Source organism: Pipistrellus hanaki (assembly GCF_964339955.1).
Source record: "Pipistrellus hanaki genome assembly, chromosome: 1".
Taxonomy (NCBI): Eukaryota; Metazoa; Chordata; class Mammalia; order Chiroptera; family Vespertilionidae; genus Pipistrellus; species Pipistrellus hanaki.
This window is the reverse complement of record NC_140503.1, coordinates 28,846,713-28,861,268: the sequence shown is the minus strand read 5'-3', so window position 1 is coordinate 28,861,268 and position 14,556 is coordinate 28,846,713. Positions and strand designations below refer to the sequence as shown.

General features: G+C 45.8%; 2 protein-coding genes across 7 annotated transcripts in view; one reads left to right on the top strand and one right to left on the bottom strand.

The window, feature by feature from the left end:
* ZBTB25 (zinc finger and BTB domain containing 25) overlaps positions 1–10,482 on the bottom strand; it is a 29,518-nt gene extending 19,036 nt beyond the window's left edge. For 2 of the 4 annotated variants that reach the window (XR_014793414.1, XM_084866864.1), the window contains exons 1-2: positions 10,363–10,475; positions 9,328–9,494 (exon numbers count right to left, since the gene is read on the bottom strand). The gene's annotated coding sequence lies outside the window, so the exon portion shown is untranslated. The other 2 variants (XM_084866865.1, XM_084866866.1) reach the window with 2 other exon arrangements.
* A 440-nt stretch (positions 10,483–10,922) lies between these two features.
* The window catches only part of ZBTB1 (zinc finger and BTB domain containing 1), a 29,663-nt gene continuing 26,029 nt past the window's right edge, over positions 10,923–14,556 (top strand). The window contains exon 1 of one of the 3 annotated variants that reach the window (XM_084866614.1): positions 10,923–11,642. The gene's annotated coding sequence lies outside the window, so the exon portion shown is untranslated. Of the gene's footprint in view, positions 11,643–12,198; positions 12,500–14,556 lie in introns of those variants that run through there. The other 2 variants (XM_084866616.1, XM_084866615.1) reach the window with 2 other exon arrangements.

Here is a 14,556-nt window from a genome sequence, read left to right as displayed (position 1 = left end):
GGAAGGGGAGTGGACTGACGATTCTCGGGGAAAAGGGGAGTGGGAGTGCGGGAAGAGACTGAACAAAAACTGTGCACCTATGGATGAGGACAATGGGGGATGGGGAAAGGACAGAGGGTGGGGTGGGAACCTGGTGGAAGGGAGCAATTGAGGGGGGGAAGAGGATCACATTTGTAATAATATGAACAATAAAGATTTATTTTAAAAAAAACAAAACTGGTTTGGCTCAGTGGATAGAGCGTCGGCCTGTCGACTGGGAGGTCCCAGGTTCGACTCTGGTCAAGGGTGTGTACCTTGGTTGCGGGTACATCCCCAGTGGTGGGTGTGCAGGAGGCAGCTGATCAGTGAGTCTCTCATCGATGTTTCTCTTTTCCCCCCTCTCTCTTTCTCTCTGTAAAAAGTCAATAAAATATATTTAAAAAAACAAGACTTGTATGCATGCATATATGCCTAACCAATGGACAAAGACACCAGGGGGTTGAGGGCATGAGTGGGAAGGTGGGGGGAGGGGGGGGAGATGGGAGGATAAGGACACAAATATAATACCTTAATCAATAAAGAAAAAAATACTTGAAATAAGAAATGATTATTTAATGCTAACATAGAGCATTTAAGTTTATAGAGAACTTTCATATATACATTCTTTCTGCTTCAGATAATTTCTTCAAGTTCATTCACTTTGTCATTTATCTATTAAATCCATTCAGTGAAATTTTTTTTATTTTTATATTTTATTGATTTTTGTACAGAAAGGAAGGGAGAGAGATAGAGAGTCAGAAACATCGATGAGAGAGAGTCATCGATCAGCTGCCTCCTGCACACCCCCCATTGGGGATATGCCCGCAACCAAGGTACATGCCCCCGACCGGAATCGAACTCGGGAACCTTCAGTCCCCAAGCCGACGCTCTATCCACTGAGCCAAACCGGTCTCGGCCCATTCAGTGAATTTTTTATTGCATATAGTATATATTATCAGACGTGAGCAGAGCAAGGACTATGGGCCAGGTACGGAAACTCACAGGGCAGAGAGCCCTGGATGCCTAGCAAGGGGCAAAACTAGGAAAACAAGAACCTTGCCTCCAGGGTAACCTATCCTCCTCTAGCACATCACTGGTCATGTGGTTTGGGATGCCTGATCTTCTTGTCCCTAAAGAAAACATCTAGCCCTAGCCAGTTTGGCTCAGCAGATTGAATGTCGGTCTGCGGAATGAAGGGTCCCAGGTTCAATTCTGGTCAAGGGCACATGCCCAGCTTGCAGGTTCGATCCCCAGTAGGGGGTGTGTAGGAGGCAACTGATCAATGATTCTCTCTCATCATTGATGTTTCTCTCTCCCTTCCTCTCTGAAATCAATTTAAAAAAAAAAAAAAAAAAGGATAACATGTAGGCCTTCGTTGTATTTCAGCTCCAGGCCCAGAAGACCAGCAAAACCAGACAAATGGCTGCCTCAGGACCAGCCACACTGACTAATGACCCTGCCCTGGCACCAGCTAATCACTGGAGACCACAACCTAGAAAGAGCATACCTGAAAAGCTGATGAATATTCCATTAAGTTCCTCCCCTGGAACCTCCCCTTTGATTTCCACTGCAAGAGAGATATGCTCAGGACAAAGGATCCAGTGCTTGCTCTCCCTCCAAGGAGCATGCCTGTGCCATTCCCTTCTCCCTCTCCTTCCCCCAAACTCTAAGGAACCCCATGAGACTAGCAACCTGGTACATTGGGCAGCTCATCCTGGGTTAATCCCGAGCTTGTCTCCAAGGCCCCCTTTTCTCGGACTTCTCAGTGAGCCACAGCAGCCTGGTCTAGGCTCTCCTGGTACTTCTTTTATGTCCTTCCTTTTTCCACTCAACTACTTTTGCTGCCATAATGGACGCAATACCCTCTAGCACAGTGCTGTGTGGCCCTTCCCTTTGGATATCCCCCTCCCACAACTGCTTTTCCTTAATTTAAAAAAATATATATATTTTATTGATTTTTTATGGAGAGGAAGAGAGAGGGATAGAGAGAAAATCATCTATCAACTGCCTCTTGCACACCACCTACTGGGGATGTGCCCACAACCAAGGTACATGCCCTTGACCGGAAATGAACCTGCGACCTTTCAGTCCGCAGGCCGACGCTCTATCCACTGAGCCAAACCGGTTCGGCTGCTTTTCTTAATTAAAAAGTTCTTTATTCACCGTTTGAGCTATTTAGACTGACTTTAATCTTTCAGTGTATTTTCAGGTCAAAATTTTTCATCTTATTGTTACTTTCTCTGTTGAGATTTTTTATTTGTTCATACATTACTAATTTTGCTTTACATCCATAAGCATAGTTATAATTGCTGCTTTAGATCTTTTCTGCCAAATCCAACCTCTGGGTCATCTTGGGGTTAATCTTCATTAATTAGGGTAATAATTTCCTGTTTCTTTTTTTAAAAAAATATTTTATTGATTTTTTACAGAGAGGAAGAGAGAGGGATAGAGTTAGAAACATCGATGAGAGACATCGATCAGCTGCCTCTTGCACACCCCCCACTGGGGATGTGCCCGCAACCAAGGTACATGCCCTTGACCGGAATGGAACCCAGGACCTTTCAGTCCGCAGGCCAAAGCTCTATCCACTGAGCCAAACCGGATTTCCTGTTTCTTATGTGTATTCATTTTTGGTAATATCCTAGACACTGTGATTACTAAAGATTTTAGATTCTATAATTGTCTTCTGAGTACTGATGTTTTTGTTTTTTGCAGATAATTAACTAGGCTGGACTTTAACTCCAAGTTCTGTCTCCCTATGATTCAGATATTTCAGTGTTATGCATGTTGTTTAAAGGCTGTTCTACACAATTATAAGTTTAGGAGTTGGCAAGAGATTTGAGCTGAGTTTATATGCAGTATTTAGAACTTTCACTCATCCTTTCTAGGGTTTCCTGCTTAGTTTCCAGCTATGTCGTCACTCTGAACTCTGTCCTCCTTTCTTCAAGCAAATGATTATAGGTTATTATCCCAGTTTTAGCCATCCCCTCATGTCACCAACTGGGGCCTTCTCTCAGAATAAAAGCCATAAAGTGGAAATTTATCCACTGCTGTTCCCTTCTTCAAAGTACAGTCTCCATTCCAGTTTCTGCGAGCATTTTGTCACTCGTGGATGACATCTGGTAGTTTTCAAACTTTTTTTTTTTCAAGTTTATTGTTTTTATCTCAATAAAACTATAAATTTTTATATATCTCAACCTTAATAGAAATTATTCAGCTATTACCCTTGATCAGCAGTTCTAAAAAGTTCTGGTCTCAAAATCCATTTACACTCTTTTAAAAAAAATTTATACACACACACACACACACACACACACACACACACACATATATATATATATTACCCTAGCTGGTTTTGCTCAATGGATAGAGCCTTAGCCTGTGGACTGAAGAATCCTGTGTTCGATTCTGGTCAAGGGCATATGTCCAGGTTATAGGCTCAAAGCCCAGGAGGGAGCATGCAGGAGGCAGCTAATCAATGATTCTCTCATCGTTGTTTCTATATCTCTTTCCCTCTCCCTTCCTCTCTAAAATCAATAAAACTGTATTTAAAAACAAGATGTTTATATATATACATACATATATATGTGTATATACATACACACACACACACACACACACATATATATATTGTATATATTTTTAATTTTTTTTTTTTTTTTTAAAGAGAGAGAAACATTGATTGCAACCCAGGCATGTGTTCTGATCAGGAATCAAACTGGAGATCTTTTGCTACATAGGTCCACACTCAACCACAGAGCCACACCGGCTCCATTTACACTCTTAAGAAAAGTATTACAACTGGGAAGATCTGTTGTTTGTGTGGGTTACCTTAATCAACAGTTACTATACAAGAAATTAAAGATGAGAACTTTAAAAATTTAAAATTTATTAATAACAAAACCCATTATTTAACATAAATAATATTTTCTTTTCTAAAACATTTTTTAAGTGAGAAGGGTGATATTGTTTTATATTTTACAATCCTTTTTAAAATATATATATATACTTTTTTTATCTTAGAGAAGAAGAGAAAGAAACATCACTGAGAATCATTGATCGGCTGCTTCCCGTACGCCTCCTACTGGGGATTGAGCCTGCAACCAGGCACATTCACTTGACCGAAATCAAACCCTTCAGTCCACAGGCCAATGCTCTATCCACTGAGCTAAACTGGCTAGGGCTATTTTATAATCTTCTTTAATACCAGGCTTTGAAAAATATAGCTGGCTTCTTTTCCATGCTTCTTCTTTCAATCTGTTGCCATGTTTTGGTTCACATCTATTAAGAGAATTTGGCCTTGCAAAAGAGAGACCCTTGTAGACCACTGAAAGGGTTTCAGGAACTTCCAAGGACCACATTTTGAGAAATCTGCCCTACATTATATTATTTTGATTCTATGCAGTAACAAAGCAGGTACTGAATTAGTTCCATTTTATAGCTGAGGAACCATAGGCTTGGAGAGCGTGGGAGAGGTACCCAAAGTCAGATAACTAGTTATTACGATGATGCTAGTAGTACTTCAAGTCTGACTTTAAATGCAAAGCCCTTTTTTCAAAATCCCCTTCTAGAACTTTCAACATATATATTGATGGCAGTTACAAATATACTGATTGAAATAAAGGGATAAATTTTCCAAGTTTATGAAATGAAACAAATTCAGATGTGTTTAAAAAACAACAACCAGCAACTTACATACATAATAGGTTCATTCCAACTTGTTTTCATAATAATAGACCTTTGATTATTTAAAGGCAACATAACTAGATTTTACCTCAGGTCAATAAAGCCAATCCATCATCACAAAGTTACTAAAAACATTTCCTAATATAACCCACTTTGCAATTTATTAGGTAGGCTTTTATGTAGCCTTTATTCATAGTTTCTTTGATCATCAATTTTATTTTGTCTAGTATGTGGAACAGCCAAAGTTTCTTATGCATACAGAAAGATCTTAGAGGTTACATTTGAGAATTTTCGGTGGAAGTACTAAGATGTGAGAGGTTGCAGAAAAATAATTTGTCATTTTATTATACTTACAAATACTAGAGCCAATATAAGACTGCTACCTATTAAAATACTTTATCTGTTATCCAAGTGGTGTTTGTACTACAATGGGGTTAGCATTATTTTAAACTACAAAAATCTTCTTTACTTACTAGATCATAGTAACTCTAGATTAGCTCAAACTAAGTAAACTAGAACAGCTTTATATCAGTATCTACATTTGTTTAATTCAAAGTTAGCTTGATATTCAATATCTTTGATTTTTATTTATTGAAGAAAAATCTATTGTACATTAGATGACTTTCAGACTTAGGGTAGCCAGAACAATGTCCTGGAATATACAGCTTTCCATTGTCTCAGGCTGTAAGAATATTAAAAAAAAGAAAAAAAGAAAGAAAGAAGAAAGATCTAAAGGAGTAAAACATTTATTTCTGTGGAAAACAAATAGTCTTAGATATTTTCTCTGTGGTTCCTACCTCTGTGACTTTTTTATTAAGGCAAGGAGATAGGAAAGTTGGCAGAGAAATGTGTACAGCTTTTTTGAGATACTCACTCATGGCTATAAATAAAAAGGTAAAGGCAGAGATATTCAAATCTGCCACATGATAAAGGTTTTATACAATGATTTAAACTTTTTAATGGTACTTTCACATAATTGTAAAGGTGTAACCTAGAGAAAGAATGTCTGCAGAAATAATTTTATCCTGAGATAGTGGCTTTTATTGCTGACTGTATTATAAAACTTTCCATGATGAGTTGTACTGAAGTCTAATTCCTACTCCAGACTAACCCAAACACAATCGCTGGGGATAAAGCACCAATCCTTCCTTAAAAAGCTCCACAGATGATTCTAATAAGACACCTCAGTGAAGAGCCACGGCATTTGAAGGGAGGACAAAGAAACAAGTCAGTCCAAGACTAATGATATGGCAATCGGCTGCTAAAACATTCGCTGCTAGAATTAGTGGAGAGGAATGGTGCACCTGTGTTTAAGGCACGAAAGGGAAATGAATGCAACACGATTATAATAATCAGTCATTAGCGAACACTGTAGTTCATTATTAATAATTATGTATAACAGGATAGTATAAAAATCAAGTTACGAAATTCTTATTAAAACGTCTCTTACATGCCGTTATATTGGCTGGCTGAAAAAATATTCATTGTGGGCCACATGCAGCCCATGGGCGGCGAGTTTGACATTCTTGCTTTAGAGAATACCTCACAGAGAAAAAGAAGCAACTTCATAAGAAGTGCTAAAAATACCAATTACATTAAGTGAACAAAAATCAACAATTATAACTCTAATTGTAACTTTAACCAGTTAGCCACATTAAGAAATAAAAGTGCTCCCAGACCTAGGCAGTCTGGCTCAGTGGAAGGGTCCCAGGTTGGATTCTGGTCAAGAGCACGTTTGTCAATTGCAGGCTTAATCTCCAGCCCGGGTTGGGGTGCGTGGGGGAGGCAACCAATGGATCCAATGCATGTGCCTCTCTCAAATCAATGTTTCTCTGTCTCTCCCCCTCTCTAAAAAAAAAAAGAAATCAATGGAAAAATATAGTCAGGTGAGGATTAAAAACAAAAAAAAAGTGCTCCCAAGCTAGTAGAATGGATAGAGAGGGGAAAGGAGGAACATACCATTTTCAGACTTTTTAAAAAGTATTTAGGAAAAAGAGATATTTACTCTCATACACCTATTTTCATATCTAAAAATGATGTAGAGCCGAAACTGGTTTGGCTCAGTGGATAGAGCGTCGGTCTGGGGACTGAAAGGTCCCAGGTTCGATTCCGGGCAAGGGCATATACGTTGGTTGTGGGCACATCCCCAGTAGGGGGTGTGCAAGAGGCAGCTGATCGATGATCCTCTCTCATTGATGTTTCTAACTCTCTACCCCTCTCTCTTCCTCTCTGTAAAAAATCAATAAAATATACTTTAAAAAATAAAATAAAAATGATGTGGAAATCCCAAATATTGTTTGAGGTAAGATCTGCAGTAATTCTAGGCATCTGCTTGGAAAGATCACTGAGAATATTACAGTAGAGGGTAAGAACCAATCATGCTAGATGGCACAGGAAGATCAGTTACGCTCTAGAAACCTTAACGGAACAGGGAAACGTTAGTTTGGGGCCTCCCACCTGTTGGCAGACACAGCCAGCTTATATCACATCTCTAACCCCCGTCTAACCAACATGTGGGAGGCCTGGTAAAGCCACAGCACCAGGCAAACAAAAATGCTAACACCAGTCTGTGCATAGTGGATCTTGAAAAAAAAAAAAAAAAATCAGAACCCTGTGAAGAAAAGGAAAAGATTCTTCTTATCCACTCTAAAAAAATAAAATGAAGACTTTGTTTCCGAAAGAAAAAATAAGGTACTGAAAGGACAGGAGAAAGCTGGAAAATAACAGTGCCAGTACAGATCTAGAGCATAGTACAAACAAAAATGGTAACTTCTGAATATAGAATGTTCCACAAACACGGGCTAATGAAACCTTTTGCTCAAAGCGTCTAGAGTTTTTCAGAAGAAACAAAAAGTCATTGTATATTGATTTGTAACCAGGGAAGAAATAATTAAGAAAAATTACAAAAAAATAGCTAATAACACTAAACACTTTTTCTAAAGATCAGATTAAAAAAAACAATTCCTGCTAGCAAAGGGAAAGAAGTATTAATAAATTCAATCAATAACCCCGAAACCGATGTCTGCTTCAAACACTTTATTTCCTCTTCCTCCACTCTCCGGAAGCAAGTTCAAATAGTTATCTTTCCTATCCTGAAGGGAATGATCCTGTTCCAATTATCAATAGCTACTATTATAAGGAGTAAGTACCACGTGCAAGGCCTGTGCTGAGAGCTCTATGTACACTATCTCTCTTAATCCTTACCGTGACTATCTGTGCTCTTCTTCTCTCCATTTTACAGAAGAGGAAAAACCTAGGTTTAGGACACACAACTAGCAAATGGTATAAAACGGGGTGCAAAAGTTAGATCTGACTCCATAGTCTGTGCTCATAACTATGAACCGAAGCAGCATTTTTCTTGATACTCTTTTATCAAAAGACTGAAGTTTGCAACTTGGAATAAATAAGCAGAAAGGGAGCACAGGAAGTGGTGTAGAAGTACTTTATAATTTATCAAGATAAGAGCACCTGCATGGCTTTTTTTGATGAGAGGGAAAAAAAAAGTCTGCAATCACATAAAACCCCAACTCTTTTCTGGCCCTGCTATTACTAAAACGGGCCGGTTTTTCTTTAACAAGATGGCCAAGCAGCACCTACAGACCACTGCAAACAAATCACTCCGGTTCAGTGGTGGGGAGGGCATTATGCAAGACTTCCCAGCACAGCCTTCACCAGGATATTTTACGGCCAAGGCACTCGGGCCCCTCCTCCCCAGAGCTAGACAGCCTGGCTCCTTCATATTCCCCTCAGGAGATAGGGTGGAAGCGCACAGCTCCACTTTCGAAGGCACAGAGGGCAGCTGAAAGTCCTGCTCAGCTTCTCTGGGCAACCACAGGCGCCAATAAATCAGCCACAGGCGATTTCTCTCATCCCCTTCCTGGCTTGAAGTGGCTGTGAGATAGAGTCTGTGCAAAAGAGCACAGACTAGACTTGGGAGATAAGTGATTTAGGCTTGAATTCTGCTGCAAATGGCTGTATCTTTGAAGCCAAGTAAATCCCTGAGCCTACTTCCTGGTTTGTTTGAAAAAAAAGAAAAAGAAAAAGAAAAAAAGGAAATAAAACTACCTCCTTTTGGTTAAGTATAAGAAATTCACGCAGGTACTTAATAAAAAGCAACCAAACCTGAGCAGAATCCATCTTCACTACCTCCAAACAAGACATTCAGGGCAGGGCTGGGCAAAAAGGTGTAGCAAAGCCTTGTGAGGTCCCTCCCTCCTTTTTCGCTGACCATGACTGTGATGTTTCACTGCTTCCTAATGACCTTCCAGCCACCAGTACTCATCTATTCCATGTCCCACCCATCACTGTTTGGTTCCCTATGAAAGAGCTGATGTCTGATAATGGATTAACAGTTTATTCTTAATTAAAACATAACAGATCGCCCAACTGGACTTTGGTGCCTTAACCTTATGGAAGCAAACAATGCTGTTAATGTTGGTTATTCTTGCAGAGAACAGGGCTGAATGGGGGGTAGGGAGGGGGAAGCTTTGAGCTTCAAAGTACATTATAGCCATTCTATTTCACCTGGAAATAGTGCCAACCCCATTTCTTAAAATACCAAACCCATCACACAATGACCAAATCTGATTTCTCAAGACTCTGGATCAAGCCCAGTATAATCACCTCTGACCAGACAGTCTCTATACTGAGCGGATTAAACTGGCACTGCACTCCTGGTGTGGCAGAGAGAGGACAATGACCAAGGTGTCCGGAGCCCTGAGTCCACTTATTCAAGAGGTGCGGGGCCTCAATCAAGCTGCACGCTTGCTCTTTAGGCCGGGTGTCCTCACCTGTAAAATAAGAGGGGTGAACTGGACTTTCCATTAACGCCCCTGTCAGCTTTAAAAATCTGTTGATTACAAAGTGTGCTTTACACACTTGGCAAAATCCTGTGAGTATGAACAGCTTTACCCAAAAGACCTGATTCTCAAGAGAATGCATGCCCAGTGTAATCCCTTGGGGGGGGAGGAGGGGGGGAAGGCGTTAATTTAGGAAACAAGTTAGCTGCTGTCAAGTTCCAGGTCCAGTCCAGGGGCTGCTTGAGCAGCTTGTTTCCTCCCAATGAGTGCTAGCTAGGGAAGGAAAGTGATACATGGGGGCAAGCTTTAAAAAAACACACACCACAAACAAACCTGGGTGTGCTTAGAATGGGATCAATATAATATGAAAAAAAAGAAAGGCATGAATCTTGAGTCGGGAGGGGTACTTCCTGCTCTAGAAACAGAGTAATCACAAAGGAGGCGGGGGAGAGGGGAGACAGTGGCCTCGCGCAGGCTGCCCCTGGACACCCGCCCGCTCGCGGGAGAGGTCGGGCCGTCCGCGCGGAGTGGCGGCCGGGTGTGCGGCGGGCGTCCTCGCGTGCCCCCCGCCTGCGCCGGGCCCCGACCACGGCCTCGTGCGGGCAGCGAGGGCGGCGGGGGTGGCTAGGGCATCCTCGGCCCAGCGCTCACTCGCGGTTGCCATTTTTCCTCGTTTTGCCCTGATTGACATGTCAAACGGACCGAAAACACCCCCTCTCCCCCCAGCTACTTGCATCTGTTCCGCGACCGGCGCAGCTGCAGGCCGCCGCCGCAGCCGCCACCGCCCCGGGCGGCACGCGGGCGGGAGGGACCGAGCCTGGGGCAGCCCACAGGGGCCGGGCCGGGCCGCGTCGCTTACCCAGACGCCGCCGCGGCGGCCAGCCGGCTCCTCCATGCGGGAGGGGCAGCTCCCGCGCCGCAAAACGTCACGCGGCGGCGCCGGCTCACGCACCCCTGGGGCCGTTCTCGCGCGGCTTCCCGCGCCGGCCGCCCCGTGACGGGCCCACGTGACTGCGCGCCGGGTAGCCGCGAACGAGGGGCGCCGGGGCCGGAGTGTGCGTGCGTGCTTACGTGCCAGCTCGCCCGCCCGCCCGCCCGCTCGCTTCAGTGGCCAAGCGGGGGGTCGGCGGCGCTCGGCGCCTTCGCCGCCGCAGTCCCCCAGTCGTGACTCTGTAGGCGGAAGCGCGGAGGCGAGCCTGAGCGTTACAGGCTTCCCACGCAACCGCGTGGCCCGGGGACTTTCCCCCGGGGTGTGCAAAATCATGGGCACCCCTTCCGTTCGGGACTGGGACTGGGGGGAGACGTGCCCGCGTGTCCAAGGGGAGCGTGATGAGGGCGCAGGGCCAGGGGCGCTGAGCCGCGGGAGCCTGGGAGGAGAGGGCGCGGGCTGGGCGGGGTGGGGCATGGCGGGGGAAGTGACTCCCAGCCAGAGGCCGGCGGGGTGAGGGGAGCGTGAGGAGCGGGCGACCCTGGACGGACTGGGCGAGGATGCCGGGACGCCCGCCCGGGAAGTGCGGGGAGGGAGGGCCCGGCTGGCGGTCCTCCCGGGAAGGGGTCTGACTTCGGACGGGAGTGGGAGAGCAGCATCCAGCCCTCGGGGGAAGCCGGGTGGAGCCCGGTCCCATCCAGCTGTGCAGACGGGAGGAGGAGGAGGAGGTCCCACGCCTTCCCCGGGGGAGAGGGGCAGGAGGGGCGGCCAGCGAGCTGCGGCCGCGCCGGCCCCCGCGGTGCGGGTTGCGCCAGCCTCCTCAGAGCCGCCCGACGCAGAAACTTGTTGCAACAAACAGGCGACCGCGGGTGCCCCTAGCAGCCAGCGGCGGGGCGGGTGGGCGGGCGGCGGGGAGGGAGGGGAAGGCTGGCTGGCGGACGCCGCCGCAGCGAGCTGGTGGGCAGACCCGGAGTCGCCGCGTAAGCGGGGCCGGCTCAGTGCGGTGCGGCGGGCGCGGCTGTGCGGCAGCGGAAGTCCTTTGTTGCAGCACAGTCCCCGGCGGAGCCAGAACCTCGCCGCGCCGCCCAGCCCGAGCGCCGCCCGCGCCGCCACTGCAGCTCGCGGCCCCTTCGCCTCCGCCCGCCTTCCGCGCGGCTTCGTTTGCCTTAAACTCCCTAAAACCTCCGCACCCCCGGTGCCCGCCGCGGCCGGTGAGTATCTGCCAGTGGTGGGACAATTTGCGCAACTTTGGCCCGCGCCTCAGGGCGGCGGGGCGGCGGGGCCTGGCGGAGTGCGGGGCCGGACGGCGCCGGGAGGACCCGCGCGGGGAGCCCGCCGGAGCGCGGCCGGACGCGCCGTGAGGAGCCGGCGACGGGCGGCTGCCGGGCCGCCTCCCGGTCCCGCCGCCCGCCGGGTCCGGGGCGTGAGGCCTCTCGGGGTCGGAGCAGGAGCCCCATTGGAGACGAGTTCCCGCATCAGTTGCCTTCTTTTCCCTTTCTTTCTCGGCCTTTATTTTATTTTTTGAGGGGGTAGGGGGGTGACGGAGGGGAGGTGTAGACGGAAGGCGGGCGGACGCGGCTGATTGACGTGCCCGGAGCCCGCTTCGCTCCCCGCCGCGGCGGCTCCCCGACGGGTGGGAGGGGAAGCGTCCCGGAGCCGAGGCCGCAGACTTGGGCGCGCTCCGAGGAGGAGGCGGAAAGCCGCGCGAATTCTTGCCACGCTCTTTCCCACCCCCTCTCGCCGGCACACAAGCTTTTTTTTGTTCGGCAGAAAGTGTGTGGGCTCGGGTTTGGGAGTTTTCGGTGGAAACGATCTCTTTCCCGGGAAAAGCGCTGTTTGGAAGTTGTGTTAGTGTTGGGCGAGTGTGCTGGACGTAGATGGGGAGTCGTTGCCGCTGAAATTCGTGGGCTTGGAGCTGAGCTCGGCCACCTCCCACTCTCCCAATTCTATCTAACCACGCATCTGTCTGCGTGTGATCCGAAAGGTTGACATGACATTTCCCAGGCTGGGAGCGGCAGGGAGATGTTGGTGAAAGTCCCTCGTGTTTCCTGGCGGCAGGAGGGGATTGGTACGTGTGTAATAATAATGTTCCTCAGTCGGCGTGGTCGGTACCTGCAGAGTCTCCCCTAGCCTGCGTGTGTTTCCACTTACAGTGTGTGTATCTCGGCGGGAGAACTATTCCAGGAACAGTTTTCCCTTTGCCACTCAAACCCCAAGGGATTGGTCCAGGCGTTTTGAGGAGACGTAGAATCAGCTTCTTGCGCTGAAGTTTCAAGCTGTTCTGGAGCAGATTTGGAGAAGGATGCAGTTCTTAAGATAATTTCAAAGCAATCACTGCCTTCTCATTTGAAACAAGTGTATTTAGATTCTGTGGAGCATTGTCATTGCAAATGGATAGGATGGGGAGAATTGGGACACAAAATGATGAAGCTTGACTGAGGACTGGCCGGCAGCACCTCAGAACTTTCCTCCAGATCACTTGCTGGATATCTGATAAAGTCTCAATAATAACTGAATGGCTTTGGGAGCCAGATGGGAGCTTCATCGTCTTAAATGGAGATTGAAATGAAAGCGTAGTGGCAGTGAAATTCTCCTCCAAAGATTAATAAAGGTAGTTTGCAGTAGAGCCTTCAGATAACGTATTTATTTTAAAAGCACATTTGTGTATTATGACCAAATTTTCATCTCACAGAATAACTCAGGTTGCACAGTCTCTCCTGAAGCCTTTCTATTCTTCCCACTCTTACGTGGTGGCCTACTTTGGGGTGGGGGCTAGGGCATCATTGTCAGAGAAAACAGGAACAATGTTTAACCTGGACCTACCTTCCCAGGGCATGAACACAGTCTCAGCTACTTGATCTGGACCTTGCGTTTTGATTTTGCTTTAACACCACTATATTTTTGTGCTTAGCACCGTTTCCCATTCTAACGGGTAGGAGAAAAGAAGTGCCTGCTTTCAGGCCTCTCCTCCATCCAGGAAAAGTGCTCAGCCTTTGCTATTAACCTTCTGGCTCAAATGGGGATAAAATGCAGAAAGTGTTCCATAGATTTTTATTTTTGAGCTATAATCTGTTGTCTTCCCCCAAACTCGAGGTATAGTTGAAAAACATTTGCTTGAGAGGTCACTTTGATCTCTATAGGATGTTTTCTCCTGATATTTTCTTCTTGTGCTAATATTTCTTAACATAAAATATTGAAATTATTTATTCTCATACTCTTAAAAAATGTAAATCCACACTCAACATGCTTTTATTGATTTTAGAGAGGAGAGAGAGAGAGACACACACACACACACACACACACATCCGGTGTGAAAGTGTACTGGATGACACTGCAACCAACTGAGCCACTCTGGCCAGGTCTATTCTAATATTCTGATATGAACCAAATCAAAAGTGATTCACGTCTCTTTTTTCCTCTCAAAACGGAAGTACTTTGCCTCGCTGGTGTGGCTCAGTTGTTCAGCATCGATCTATGAATCAGGAGATCACGGTTCGATTCCCGGTTAGGGCACATGCCCAGATTGTGGGCTCGATCGATGTAAGAGACGGCCAAACAACTCTCCCATCATTGTTGTTTCCATCTCTCTCTTTTCCCTCTCTGAAAGCAATACAAAAATTTTTAATTAAAAAATGGAAATACTTTATTATAAAATTCATGTTCTTTGTGAAAATTCAACCTACACTGAAGTTCATAAAATACAAAAATAAAAGTCATTCTGACTCCCACCTCCCAGACATAATGATTGTTAATAGTCAATTCCTTGTTTAAAATGAGAGAAAACAAGATTTGATCATAACTGTGCTGCTGTGTATGCCTCATCCTGCTTAGGGATGGCCTGTCAGGTGATTCATGGGCTCATGTTTTCTGTTCACTACTCAGATTGGTGAGCATTGACCAGGTAGAGGAAAAGGAAATGTTTTGCATTGGGCTGATTTGAAATTCTGTAATTAAGTAACAAGCATGAGAGTTTAAATATAACAGGGCTGCTATTTTAGGTCTGTCCGTATGAAGTACTTGTTGTACCTTGGTGGGCTAGTGTTAGTTCTCACACTTTAATATTAGTGTTGATGTCCAGCCTCTCATTGATTTATTACTAGCCAAACTCATTAAAACAAAACCAAA